The following is a 7,855-nucleotide window of genomic DNA, read 5'->3' as shown; positions in this document are numbered from 1 at the left end:
ACTGTTATTAAATTCAGTATTTGTGATATATGTAGCCGGTTTTAATTAGCTTCAATATAGCTAGCTAGCTAAGTACTTCTTGTATGTTCCTATCTTAAAAGATAGTGAAAAGCACATCCACGGTAAACAATATGTTACTATCTTTTTAAAAATTGTTCAAAATTGTTAGAACACTTTTGGAAAGCTAATGCACATAACATAATCCATCACACTGGCCCGCCTTTGCAGTCACCTACGTTGGTATTTGGTAAATCAAACTTTCTCAGTGTTTAAAATGGGTATGACACTTGCCATGCAAGTATTGGAGTCAGAAGAAGAGCTGGATGGAGAGTGTCCTTTTTGTGTACGAAGAATTGATCGAGGGATGGATAGTGAGATGGGTTCGTGAGATAGATCAATGTTTCGCAGCAGAAAAGAAAAGATTATCCTCCTTGCCGATAGTTGTCCTCTAAACGTCCTCTAAACTCCACTGTCGAGAATCAAATAAAACTGATATTTCTTCCACTAAACACCGCCTCAAAACCCTAACCGATGGCGAAGGGGATGATATCGATGTCGGTTGTCAAATTGATTCAAGCTATCAAAAAAGCAGAATGCTTTATCCCAAGCGAAAGCCTTTACTGTCGTCAAGTGCTTCACGAAAGCTGGAATTTCTAAGGAGCAGCAAGATGCAGCCCTGAGAGAAGATGATGTTTCTTTCAAAGAGCTCGAGGAACAAGTGGAAAGACTTGCTGTTTGTGCACCAGAGTCTTTTCCATATGGTAAGACAGCTGAAAATGTCCTTTCTGCTGAAGAAATCCCCTTCAGCACTGTGCCTCTTTTGACGAAAAAAGAGTTTATACAGGGCCTCATAGATGGGAAATCCAGTGGTAATGCTGGAATGATCATAATGACGTCAATAATGATGTCTTGGAAGATATTGTGTTCCCTAAAGCATAGACCATGCCTGAAGCAATCGACGAGCGAAATGCATCGAAGATTTTGCAAGATTACTTGGTTTCAGCACACAGAATGATATAAACAAACTAACATTCGCTCCTTTGATTGTACGAAGAACGACTTCATGAAGTGGGGGGGGGGGGAGGGGCGTAGGGGGTGCTCAATTTCCATTGAGGAAAGCACTAAAGTATGTACTTTAGTGAAGAACGTTCCACGAACTGCTAGTTCAGTCTACTAATCGATTCATTTATTACTTTGCAATTGTTGTTGCTCTTGATGCTCTACATGAAAAAACTACCGAGAACTCGAACTAATGGCTGCAGTATCCTAAAGTTCGGGCTATTGAGAGCCTGGATAATTCAAAATTCGATAACTCATACCATTTTCACTGATACCTTTGAGGCTCGAGTTAATAGGAGTTAACTGTTTGTTCAATTCTCTGTACAAAATATCTGGAAAAAGACCTTGCAGCATTTGTTTTGAAAATAAAAGACCATGTAGAAGGGATTGTTGGTCGAGTCAAGGTTGAGAAAATGTTTTAATTTTGTTAATTAAGCATCATTTTATATTGTTTTCAATTACTAATTGACTAGTGGCGGTTTTGAAGAGGTCCAGGAGGCATGGTTCCAGGCCCCGCCCTTTTGTATCCAGAAGGGGTCCTGCACCCTAAGAAAAAATAAAGTTCGAAAGGGGCCCCTGCAGTCCCTAGAACCACTTTTGTAGTTGACTACTGCAATAGAATTTGAAAACCAATTCTGGAATATGTTTCATTTTATTGTATTAAAGACACTGTACAATGACTCGGCTGCAGATTTTAGTTGCTGTTCAATGGAATTCTTTACTTCCAGGCCGTAAACTTGAAAGAGATTAAAAACATTAAAACCACAATTAACGTTTAAGCAATTCAAAAAGACAACCAACATTCAAATTGATTCTGCATTGGGCTTTGGTCAGGTCAGTGGTGGCGCCAAAAATGCTCAAATGGAGGGGCTTGATCTTCCGACAGGAGGACTGAGTTGGCACCCGGAACGAAAACAGGAAAATTCAGAATTTAATTGTTCATTAAATAAAGCTTAATGAATCCATTACTAATGATAAATCTCATTTTGGGCCTATGCTTTTTCAACTGTTTTGTGGATTTAGAAAAAGCTTTAGCAGACAACATGTCTTGCTATGCCTAACTGAAGACCTCAAACATAATTAAAATCGTGGCTAGATAATAGACTCCTTCTGGGAGCTATCCTTACGGATCTCTTCACAGCGTTTGATTGTCTACCTCACTGTGCTTGACTTAGTTGAAGTCTTATGGTTTTAGTAATAATGCAATTCAAATTATGTATTTTGTTCAATTTTGCAAATAATATGCAAAGAGTGAACATTAATTCTATTTATAGCGATTGGATAAAAATAAATAAAGGTGCTCAACAAGAATCAACTTTAGGTCCATTGCTTTTTAATATATTCATCAATGACATCGCCTGTTTTCTTAAAAAAGGTAGCATACACTGGTGTCACAAAAGTATGGAAACGGTAAGTCAAAATGGCGGCTAACAGAAGCCAAAGGCCTAAGCCGACCAATTTCAAAATCAGAATTATGAGGTGAAGGGGCTTTGAAACGATAGGTTATGGCGGGAAATTGCATTTGTCATTCCTTCGCCTTTCGGTTTAAAGAAAGTTAATGGTTGGTTTGCTGTTTTGAGGGGAAAAGTCCAGCAAAACTTTGAAGCATTGATTCAAAACAACAGATTCTCTGAGTATTCATGAAAGATGACCACGAAGTGTCACTTTATTGAAGAAAAGTAAACGAAAAATAGTTGAAATTCGAAGCAAACTGCTTGAAGCTTCTTTTTCACGAAAAAAATTATAACTGAGAAAGTGACGTTAGCAGTGCACTTTAATTTTAAAGTTTCAATACTTACACAAGGTGAGTTGCTCTACATTTGATGTTAATGACTTGTTTATCTTAAATTCTGATTTACTCATTATCTAAGCACATGACAATAAAAAAATTAAAGCGAAACATTCAAGGTTTATTATGCTTTTAAAATTATTGAAAAGAATCATCTACATCCAAAGCAGCTATGTTATTTAGCAAAAAAAACTATTTTGATCACTAAATGACAGCTTTAGAAATTGTTCACCCGATATCACTTTTGATAACCTAAAACCTGATATCTCAGCCAAAATGATCTTCTCGGTAATACATTTAAAGTCAGAGCAAAGGTGCACGTATTAAGTTTCAAGTTTAATTAAATTATCTTATACTTATTAAGTATTGTCTGTACTTTGAGGCAATTTTTTATGAATCCTTTGAAAATATTTTTCAGAAATTTTCTGGAGCACCGGTCCAATGTTTCCCTGACTTTCACCTGCTAAACAGTAAGGTAATCTTTCAAATCTATTTTCATTTGAAAGCCATCGGAATTACGCAAAAAATTTCGTGGCGCAAACGTTCGTTACAAAAACCTCTTTGTGCTGAACTTCTGTTTCAAAAACCTATCGGCCTAGGCCTTTGGCTTCTGTGAGCCGCCATTTTTAGCACCGTTTTCATACTTTTGTTATGATAAATGGCTTTCAAACAGTAATTTAGATGAATTAAAGCCACATTTAGCGTCTGCACCCACAGTTCTCGCCTAATGGGTAAAGTAACAATTTGATGGTACTGAATGGAGACAAATGCAAACTCATAGTTAGCCTTCCTAGTTAACTGATCCAAATCACAACCAGCTGAGGTAAAATCAATGAAACCATTTTTAAGGAAAGTTAAAGCACAAAGTAAGTTGACGTAACACTGAAACAACAATTACAGTTTGATGAAAATATAAAGGACCTTTGCAAAGAAGCAAGTAAAATGTTAAACGCTCTTGCAAAAATTGCCTCTTACATGAGTGAATTCAAACGAGTACTAATGATGAAAAAATTTGTCATATCATCCCTCAATTATTGTGCCCTTAGAGAAGAAACACGAGAAAGCCATTAGAAAAGCGGAGGCTATAATGATTACCAATCAATATTTGAACAACTATTGGTAAAAAATGAAAGAACTATCTCACATTATTAAATACTGCAATATCTAGCCATTGCAATGCTCAAAACATTAAATCGTTTTAATCCACCCTTCATTGAAAAAATATTGTCTCCCACTGAATGTATTTATTATTTAACATGTGCAAAAGTTTTGAGCAAAATTATAAAATGTATGGATATGACATTGTCTTATATAGATAAAAAAAAGAGAAATTTGGAACAACATCCCAAATGAAATTATATATACTCAAACTCTCATAATTTTCAAAAGAAAATTAAAACCTTCACTAAATTCAAATGCACCTGCGACGTGTGCAGGCAGTACATTAGTAACGTCAGATTCGTCGATCAATCATAATATTGCATATTTGTCCGTTTATCTTGTTGTGTTGTTTATCATTTCATCTTGTTATGCTGTTAGTTTAGTTAGTTGGTTTTAATTAGCCTAAATTACGAATTTTACCCCATACAAAGATTCAAATGACGACTACAGTGGATCAGAATTTTGATGTTTTTCTTGCGTCTCAACGATTTTCATGGAACTAGATGTAAAGTTAGATAAGAAACTGTTAGGGAACTTTTACTACCACAATTTGATCAATAGGCCTTAAGCTAGGTTCTGCATAAACATGTGCGTATCTTCAGGCACCGCGGCGGAGCAGGTTGAGGGCTGAGGGGGCTTAAGCCCCTCACTTTTTGCATGAAATGCCAAATATTAAGTATTAAACTACCAGTAAAGCCTCTTTTTATACGGTTTTAGCTCCCCCCCCACTTTTTTAAACCCCCATTTTTCTCAACGCTCCGCGGTGCCTGATCTTAAAAGCTATTTCTGTAGCAGAAGCTATTTCTAAAACTGGAAGCTTGGCACAGTTTAACAGACTTCAAAGTTTGAAAAGAGGTTTTAGAATCCAATCCTTTTCAGCTGTTGTCAAGAAATTTAAAAGACGTTTGGAAGCCCTGTTTACGGAAGTATTACGTTGGGGCTCTCTGAAGATGCAATTTTGAAAAACGTCCAATATAATGCCAATCCTTCGAACATAGAGTGAATTTCATAGCCAGATTCAGAATGAATATGTTTAATATAAATCTAGTAAAATCCTTTGCAATCTGAATGCACAGTCGTTTCCGATCATTAAAGACATTTTTTAAGTAGCTATTCTCCACCTTTTGGTCAAGTGATTTTTCTGAACTGATGAAACCCCCGTCTGTTTTCAACGAACTCGGTTGCGGAGATTTCTGGCCAAGGACGAAGGTGTCAATTTATACACTGTATTCGGCTTAAAATTTCCAATCACGACCACAATTTTCTGCTGTTTATTGTAGCCGCCAGATAAAATGGCCTGTGAACTAGATTAGATTGATTGTATTTTAAGGCGCATTATACACCCGAATGTGATAACAAAGAGAAATTTGACGGCAAGGGACTGCTTTGGTTGTTTGTCTGCACGTCACAAACAAAGGAGATGATTTTGAACACACTATTTCGACGCCTGCATAACCCAATTTATCCACAATAAATTCAGATACTGAGTAGTTGGTGCTGACAAGGACCAAACTGACATCTCATGGTTTCACTCTCTCCGTGGATTCGTGCGTCTTTGTTGCTTGCAGACTTTTGATGTGCATCGCATTCTCAATCCTCATACTGGGGTCACTTGTATCAATTTTGCGGTCAGCTGGAATAATTGACTCAACGCGATAAATGTTTTGGTGTACATGCTAGGGTGATGCCTTTGCTCCTAAAGTCATGTGCCCGCTTCCAACAGCCTGAAATACGATATTTCTTTCTTACTGTCCACTCAGAAAGCGGAGCTCGGGCCGAATCAGCTTCTGAACTTTAAAAGGGGAAACGTCGTTAGTCGAAGACTTCACAGTTTAAAAAAAGTAAGTGTCGAATTGTTTTACGATAAAGACTGATCACGTTAATGCCATTTTTATTATGCGATGATCAGCCTTAGTATCTTGTCGATTCAACCTACCATTCTGATCTGTTTTGGCCTATTGATTACCGCAAAATACCTTGACAACGACAAAGAATGATAATTTCATAATTTTTCATAACACTTCCCCATAAATTGCATTATGAAGCTGGTCGAGCATGGTTGTGTGGCGTCGATAAACGTTTTGGTTTCAAGGAATCTGTATTTTGAAAATATTGGAAATTGATAGTGGGACAAGGATGGGCATGAATCGCGTGGAATGTCGATAAACGAACACCTTTTATGAGGGCTCATTTACTCATGATGACAAACTGCAACTTTGCTAGCATCTGAATTACATTAACCGCCATTTAGCGCATCAGCCGCTATCTTTAAAATTCAATTCTCTTTTTGTCAACAACGTACCAAGGTTGAATGCTTTGTTTATGAAATACAAGTAGGTATAAAGAATAATAATTAGGCATTTTCTCGTGGCATGCGTGATTCGCGTTAATCTGACCACAACAGGGATTTCTAGAAGCAGCTGGGGGTAAAAAATAAGGTACCATGCTGCTGAAAGCCTCTAGTACGGGGTAAGATATTTACGAGTCCTTTGGATGCATTCATGTCATCGTTGTTGACTGTCACAATCAACCAGACAATGCCAAAGAAAGCACGAGGTTTTTGTTTGTGTTTGGCTAACTTGGTCATTCGTTGTTCGCTTAGACCTTTTACGGTGTCAAATTTTTCTCGTCAATATGAAAAAGGTAATTAATTTAATTCATTCCCAACCCCCTTGGCATTTTGCTTATAATGTGAGTGCACAAATAAACATTTGTTGCGATCAAGGCTTCACTGGTTGTAATCAGAATGCTTCACCTGCAGAAAACATTATTTGATTGTGACAGTCAATTAAACTGTTTTGGGCAGATGTCGAGGTTCTTCATGTTGAGGAACATGTTTGTGTGTCCTTTTATGCCCAGATGTCTTCAATCGCTTGTGGCTGTACCAAACTCCCTTTTACGAAGCTTACAAAGTTACTTGTCTATTGCTCTTTAACGACAGCGTTTGAGTTCACGAAATTCAAGAAGCCTCTGAACACACTTTCAATCCATATATATTTCGAAATTCTTCTTTCCCGTGTTTGTTCCTATCAAAAGTGTTTTTATTCTTCATAACTGGTCATTGCTAAAACGAGTCAGTTAGGTAATTCTTTAGTTTGTAAGAGATAGTGTTTATCTATTTTTGATCAGTGCTTCAAATTTCCATTTAATGTTTTTTTCAAAAGGGTTTTGCTGTTACGTTTTCCATTTTTTCTTTTTATCAATATAAGGCTTTTTATCAAATTGCGACGAAGTTAAGCAATTTGCCTCTCCATAATTGTGATAAGGCCTGCAATGCTAGAACCAAATGTCTTTGGGGCTTACTTTTCTAACTCTAAGATTAGCAGGAAAGCGCCAAATTGTTGTTTTCCCTTTCGAAAGACTGAGGCCCAACTGAAGCGGTATATAGTACCTTTCTGCTAAGATTCTGCTCGCAACCCAAGTGATACAGTTATAGATGTAGCCCACCCCCACCCCCTATATCTTTCCCACTCTGAAAGCTGTAGGCCTACAGAAATCGGTAAGAAGATTGCTACTGAAACGAACTTTGTATAAGAAGTTATAAAGAACGCCTACAGGCGGTCAATTGCAATGAAGATTCCAAAGCTTTCCTACTGAACAAAAATTTACTTGCTTCATAAAAAGTATAGAAATTCGATTGAAAGATAAAACGGGAGTTTTCATGAAATGGCGAGGACTCAAGAAATAGGCTTTCCATCAGCTGCTCAAGTCAGCATATTTGACAACATGAGCTGTTTGTTTTCTATTTTTCTAGCAGCCACAACAAGAACTCACTTGTTGATGTCGTTTAATTTTTTTCTTGAGTTTAGGCCAATCAACAAGATCGTTCGCTCGAATTCAGTTAAA

General features: G+C 37.1%; 1 protein-coding gene across 2 annotated transcripts in view; it reads left to right on the top strand.

The window, feature by feature from the left end:
* Positions 1-3,652: 3,652 nt before the first annotated feature.
* Positions 3,653-7,855, top strand: part of LOC135696164 (histamine H2 receptor) — a 31,148-nt gene continuing 26,945 nt past the window's right edge. The window contains exon 1 of one of the 2 annotated variants that reach the window (XM_065215451.2): positions 3,653-5,850. The gene's annotated coding sequence lies outside the window, so the exon portion shown is untranslated. The remainder of the gene's footprint in view (positions 5,851-7,855) is intronic. The other variant, XM_065215449.2, reaches the window with a different exon arrangement.

Source organism: Rhopilema esculentum, chromosome 14 (assembly GCF_057945365.1).
Source record: "Rhopilema esculentum isolate cy_ngs chromosome 14, ASM5794536v1, whole genome shotgun sequence".
Taxonomy (NCBI): Eukaryota; Metazoa; Cnidaria; class Scyphozoa; order Rhizostomeae; family Rhizostomatidae; genus Rhopilema; species Rhopilema esculentum.
The sequence above is the reverse complement of the archived record's forward strand: the minus strand, read 5'-3'. Positions and strand labels throughout refer to the sequence as shown.